Source organism: Cygnus atratus, chromosome 5 (assembly GCF_013377495.2).
Source record: "Cygnus atratus isolate AKBS03 ecotype Queensland, Australia chromosome 5, CAtr_DNAZoo_HiC_assembly, whole genome shotgun sequence".
NCBI lineage: Eukaryota > Metazoa > Chordata > Aves > Anseriformes > Anatidae > Cygnus > Cygnus atratus.
The window spans coordinates 52,855,662-52,862,669 of record NC_066366.1 but is presented as its reverse complement, the minus strand read 5'-3'; positions in this window follow the sequence as shown (position 1 = coordinate 52,862,669).

The following is a 7,008-nucleotide window of genomic DNA, read 5'->3' as shown; positions in this document are numbered from 1 at the left end:
GGGGGGTTGGCCTCGGGTGTGAGTGGAGAAATCGTGTAATTAGTGCGATTGTGTAACTGTGATAGTGCCAACGCTTCCTCCCAGCTCGGCACAGGTGTTGGAATAGGGACAAAGTGCCAAAGGAGGTTACAGCAAGGGTCTGGGAACCCGTCGGTGCTCTGGGGGTGATGAAGAGAAACGAACAGCACGCCGTGCCCGCTTCTAGCTCCCCCCAGCCCTGCTGCCTGTCCCCGGGGGTCCCCCTCACTGCTGTCCTGGCAGGGACAGGGGCAGGACACAAGCTGCCTGCCGTGCCCCTCACTGACAGGCAGGCACGCCACCTCACCAACAGCCTGTCGCTAAAGGGCGTCCCCATTCTCATGCTCCTTCCTCACATACATCTTACTCAGCCTGGCGGAGGCAGGATGCTAAGCTAGCTGGATTTTTATCATGTCTTCTTCTATTTTGCCTCCTGTGGGTCTCTGACATGTTTCTCAGCAGGAATTTTCATCCCTGCTTTTTCCAGTGTGGTGCCTTTCCCAGGTTCTCCTGTAGCATCTCCCACATGGCCGTACCTCTCCGCGGTAGAAGGGAGAGGGTATAATTCATTGCACACCTCACTTTGGTTCATCTGATGCAGCAGTCATCTGCCAGGTACCCCCAAGGGTCAGCTAACTTAGGTTTTCAGAAGGAATGACTGTGCTAAAATGCCACGATCTGCAGGTTTTCCTTGGTCTTCCTGCGTCATTTCTACTTGTGCGTGAGACTAGCAGATCAGAGATAGCAGAGAAGTGCTGTCAAAGCAACAACAGAACATGCTGGTGTGAGAGTTTTTATCTTTATTTCGTTTTTGTTTCGCAATGTAAATAATTTTGAATGGCCTGATACTGATAGAGGGGCAGAGGAGAGTCAATAGTGAAGGAGAATTTAAGGGGCACCTGTAGCATCTGGGACTGTGTCTTCTATATGCTGCTTTCCTGTGTGTATGCGTGTCTGCCTATCCCTCACTAGCAGCTTTGTGGCCAACTTCGACAAAACTTGCCACAGAAACATAGGTTACGAAAAGCTTGAAAACCAGGCAGATAAAAGAAATTGGACTGGCTTTGTGATGTGAGTGAGGCCAAGGAGAGGTCTGGTATGGCAGATGTCAGAAGATGACAGGTTTTCTGTTGAAGTCACCAGGAAGCAGCACTTCTCAAGGCAGACATGGCCAAAACCTCCCTGCATTTCGGTGCCTTGGCCTGGAGGTGGGTGGCATCAGTGCAGCAGGTCTCTGGGGAGGCAGAAGGATCAGCTCAGGCAGGACTCGTAATAAACCCGTGGAAGCCAGGCAGGAGCTCCTGGGCTTTCCCCAACCATTGAACCCCCTACTCCAGCCTGCAGGCATGAGAGCTGCTCCACGGGCATGCCAGCGCTCTTCTGGCCCAGCATTGCATAGCACAGGTAATGAGTTAGGTGGTAACACCACATCACAACCTCTGAGAGCCACCGAGTCTTGACAGTGCTCAAATGGTACAAAATGCTAGAAACCATAGTCACAGCTGTCAGTACACAAGTAGGTTGTACTTGGTTTTAATATTGTTTGGATTTCTGTTAAATTTAATTTTAACATTGATTTTTCTTGAGTCAGTATTTCTTTCTTTGGTTTGAAGTAACTGCAACAACCCTGGAATGATTTTCCCTTGTGTTTTGAGTACACATTTCCAGGTGTTTTTTGTTGTTGTTGTTTTTTAATCTGAAAATAGTCTAGTTGGTATATTCTCAAAGACCAACGCTATTATCTAACTACTGTTTCAATTTATCTTACCTGAAAGTAGATCTTATTTCCTGTCAAGGTTGCGGTGTTATAACCTCTTGTTTTCAGGGGGGGGGAAAAAAAAGCTAACATTCTTTCCCATTTGGTCAGGCAATATACATCATGATCTCATGATGTGAATAGCAATCACTGGGGAAGATATAGCTAATCACAAGAACAGCATCACCCCAAGAAGGTGCTAAGAAACTAAAACTAGGTAATGAAACCCCATCTTTAAAGCCACTCAGTGAGCTTCCTGATGAAGTATTGATTTTCTGAGTTTCACTGATGATTTTTTTTTTCGGTGTTATTCAGGAACAGATTGTAGTTATCTGTAGGGGTCATTCATTTGAAAGCACTCTCAAAATACTTCCGATGGAAAATTCCTGCTTGTACCTTGTTTGCAAGTAGCTCACGGGGTGTATTTAAGAGGTGATAAAATATTTGGTATTTTATATTTTTTTGATGGGATAGAGAGACCATGCAATATAGTTCTCGTCCCTGATTACAGCAGGCAAGTTAACAAGCTTTAATAAAAACTTTTGCTTGTATTCTAACATATTTTCCGTACCCTGGAGCGAGGGACATGATACAAAGGCAGTGCGCTGTTGGGTTTGTCCTCTGCCTGGGCCCCACATGCTGCACCGAGCAGGAGCGAGACTGGGCCCGCTGCCTTTGCCCGTCTGTCACTTTCCTGCTGGGGACTGAACTGCCATCGCGTGGACATTTTGCCAACTTGCACCTTCCCAGAAACACAAAGAGCGAGAGAGGCCCGGGAGCAGAACAGCAGAGCAGAAAGCTGGGAATTGCTAAGTGGTGTGAAGTTACGAGGTGAATTTGAAACATTAACCGTACCTAGGATTCGTGCAAACTCCTCTTCTCTTTTGTTTGTCTTTTCATAGCCATCCAGCTGGAAAACGTTTACTGTTCTCTCTTGAGAGGTCCAGCGCTGTACAGGCTGCCAGTGTGGGCAGCAAGGAGAGGGCAGAGCAGAGACTTCGCTTGTGCTTGGCAATACCGAGGCTGGTATCGTGGGGCAATCTCAATTTGCCAATAAATACATCTCTAAATAAAGAGCTTTTAACTTTACTGTTAAATGCCTCCATCTGTTGTATGCTACTGGTTCAGTGCAGATGGCGATTAAATTAGTGCCTCTCCTGGAGAATTTACAGTCTTTTTAAACCCTCAGCCCCCTGCATTAAGGTCCATATGGAACTCATACAGGTCTGGGGCTCATGTAAGCAATGCACTTCACCCTTGTCCAGTGGAAACGCACATTTCAGGGCTGGTTTTACTAGGTGTGCCCTCCTTTCCTGGTCAGAAACATGGTCTGGGTGGGATCTGAGGGCTGAGTGCTGTTTTGGGATTTCGGTCCTTCTGGCCAGCTCTGCTGCACTTCGGGAAGCCCGCACACAGCACTGCGCCAGCGCTCTTCCGCTAAGACTTGAGGATTTAGCTGTGCCCAAGGCACAGGGTCCCTAGGGCACATGGTCATGCAGAAATTATGTAGGGATGCAGGTTTTTGTACACAGGCAGAGAAAAATCAAAACATTTTGTTTAACCGAAGGCAAATAGAATCTGCACACAGTGTGCCTTCACTTGCCTCTCACCATCTCACATAGTTGCTGTATTGTGGCAAATAGTCATTTGTTTTTAATAGCGCAAAAGCTAAAGTTCTCTGCTCCAAGAATTGCAAAATTCAGTGAACAAAATTTATCTTCTCAAGCTTTCTTGCTTCAGGATTGCAGCTCAATTTACCATTGAATCTGAAGAGCTTAGACAGAAAAATATTCTGCATGTCTTTGAACGTGGCACTAGGATGCCACGGTGCCAGCAGTTATCCAGCTCACTGCGACACTGTCTGAAGAATATACCCAGATTTCAAAATATTCATTGAAATAAACTTCCAAAATCTATCTTGTTCTCCTGATAGCTAAATAATAATACCCGATGTCCTTGTTTTTTACTGCTATTACGACAGCCAATGTGAAAAATACGGAGGCAGATGAACTTACCGAGAGTAAGATCATATGGAACAAATATATAGGAGAGACATTTACATTAATTCCTCTCTCCTTAAACAGTCAGCAATTGCTTCTCTGACACCAGTCATTTACCATATACAGGGAGATATTTGTGTTCATTCATATATTGTCTCACAGGAAAAAATAGAATACATACTTTGTTTTAATCATTTGGTTATTTTTATTATATAAAACAAACTGCAATGTTATAAGTAATACTACAAAATATGGACTTATATTATGTTACCAACACAATTATTATGCATGACCTTATTTTAAATCCAGCTATTAATAAAATTAAATGAGAAATGTTGCTTCTGTTAAAAATAATTACATAACTTTCTTCAGCATATATATATGTATATATATGTATACATATATATATGTATTTAATACGGATATAAAATGTAAAGCTGAAGGCCAAACTCTGCTGTTAGTTGCATCAGTGTCAATCATAATTAAATCTATGCAAGCCAAAGTTAGTGAGGGTAGTGAAGGTTTTGGAAACTGACCCATTATTTTAACCTAATTATTAAGGAACCAGAAATGGAAAAGTGACATCAAGTTAATAACCAACAAATGGCCTTCTGTTTGCAGCTGGGACAATCAGCTCCCCACGTGCAGGGTCCCAAGCCACAGACCCTGCTGGGGAAGACCAGAGCATCCTCGCCGCAGACCAGGGCTGGGCTGGGGTAGGAACACCCCCTGCAACACCTCTGCAGTTCAGGAACTTTCCCCATCCTACTGTGCATGGCAAGGAGGAACCACAGGACCCCCGAAATGTCCCTGCTGCTTCCTCCAGAAGCACCTTGTCTCTCTCTAAGGCATCTGTAAGTATCATATTGGAAAGCTGGGCACAGGAAAAGGGGTTTCAGGTCTTGGTTTAGAGAACTGCTACGCACAAGCAATGAAACACCTTGAGGTCTGCAACAACTCTGGCATCTACCTAAAACCACAATGCCCCACCCACAGTTAAAGTAAGGGGGAAAAAATGAAAAAAAAAAAAAAAAAAAAGGAACACTCTAAATATCATTGATACATTCACTACGTCCAGAAGCAGGTGCACAAAAATCAAAGAAAACCATCATTCTAACTCCTAACCCAGCCCAGGATCACTGGGGAAATATTTCCTGGAGCCTCCTTTATCAGCGTGGCTGTAGGCAAAACAAATCATGCTTTTCAGGGCCTGACACCCAGTTGTGCTCCAGTCTTCTCTGAGGTGCCAGACTGGGTAATTTTTCTCTCTTTCTCAACATCAGAACCTTTTTTGTGAACAGTCATCTACACCAACAGATTACTGCCTGCTCCACCCAGTTTTTTGAAGTGCTGATTCTTCCCAAACCCGGCTAGATGGAGCTGTTTCCTGCTCAGGTGACAAAGCACCTTTGGGCCACGATGTCCTGGCTTTATCAGGAGAAAGCCTTTTGCTTTCCCATCCTGCATGGGTGCATGGAAGGAAGGTCCCTGTGGGCAGCACTGGACCTTGGCACCCCTCAAAGTCATCAGAGCCACCTCACTAAAGCAGGCAGGATAGGAAAACTCAGAAAAAGCATGTGTGCAATAAGTGAACTGAGCTACCCACAGAGCTTTTGCCACAAATTAAGCTACACTGGGCACAGGAGACAACAGAACCTTTGCAGAACAAAACTGCGAGTAGGTTTAGGTACTTACCCAACGTGGCCCATACAGCCCTTTGGGCAGTTTCACCCTGAGTGGCCTGTCACCCAGCTCCCATATGCTGAGCTCCATAGGACTGGAAGAGCAAAATTGATCCTTCTCAGTCAATAAAATGTTCCAGCACAGAGTTAGCGAGTAATTGGTAAGACTGTCCGTGCTGAATGAAGACAGCCCAAGGACTCAGGCGTTGCCACCAGCTAATGCCCCCGAGGTACAAGGTACTTGATGTCAGTGCTTACACCTGGCTGACCACTGAAGATTCTTTTCTTTAGAAATGGTGTCTCCATTTGCTACGTTATTGTTAAGGAACGATTGCAGTTTCCATCCTAACTGCTTCTCTGACTGCATTAAATCGTTGCTGGAGGCAGCTCTATAGCTGCACCTGTGCCCCTGAGCAAAGTCTAGACATGAGAAACCTTGGGAAAGTCATGTACAAGGCAGCAAGGTATGGACGCGTGGGCTTGGGGTCTTATTTAACAGAGAAAAGTGTAGATCCTTAGAACTTAAATTTGGCATGTAGCTGTTAGTTAACAAGCAATGCTTGCGCCCCTTCTTATAGAAAATGCATGCTTGTGTCAGAAATGATCTAAACAACCGTACAGCTGCTAGCAGATTGAAGAACCGACCGGCGAGATGTGGGGAGAGGCTGGTAGGGGAGGTAAAGGAAGAACACCCCTGGCAGCACGTGAGGGGGGCTCCCCAGGCTCACTTCCACACCTGGCCGCAGCCGCTGGCCTGCACCGGGCACCGCTCCCCTCCCCGCGTGCCGTGCTGGAGCCAGCGTCACCCGCAGTGCCGCTACCGCACCTTCTGGGCTTGAGTCATGGCTTCAGCACCACTTAATGACACGCCACAGGGTTTAGTAGCGTAATGCACACGCCTCATGCCAAGCTCGAGTGATTTTGGCCTAAAGGTAACGTCTGCACCACAGACGGCAACGCGGTGCAGCAGTGCTTGGGCTGGAGGCCGGGTAGCGAGAGGCAACAGCTCGGCACGCAGCTCTTCTGCCTTGGAGGTGGAGAAAAAGTGGTGGCACGGCTGCGTCTGCTCTGTTCCCGCAGAGATACGATGGGCTCCCTACGTGACGCAGCTGTGCCAACGCGCCGCTTTCGCTTTGCAACAGGGTAAGGAGAAAAGCAGGTGCTCCAGTCCCAGTCACGGAGGTGAATCAGGAGAGAAGGCAGTAAAAAATGTTACTATTTGGCAAAAGTCTGGGTTTGCCATGTAACACGTGGAGAAAAGCAGCTGCACTCTGGTAACCAGCATTACTCTGGGCTATTTTAAGACCCTTACCTTGCCTCAGCATCCAGGCTGGGATACCAGCATGTTCAAATGTAGCAGGAGGGTTCATCAGTTTATCTACAGCTCAATTCACCTGACATCCTGGTACATAAATGCATTTTGAAATGAAGAAAAACGCTACCTGTAAGCACCCTATTAACTGGCAGGTGATATCTCAGGTATTTAAACACAGATGTATTTCTGTGCTTTGAATAGTACAGGCTCATTATTTAAATACTGGGGAAGCAGACT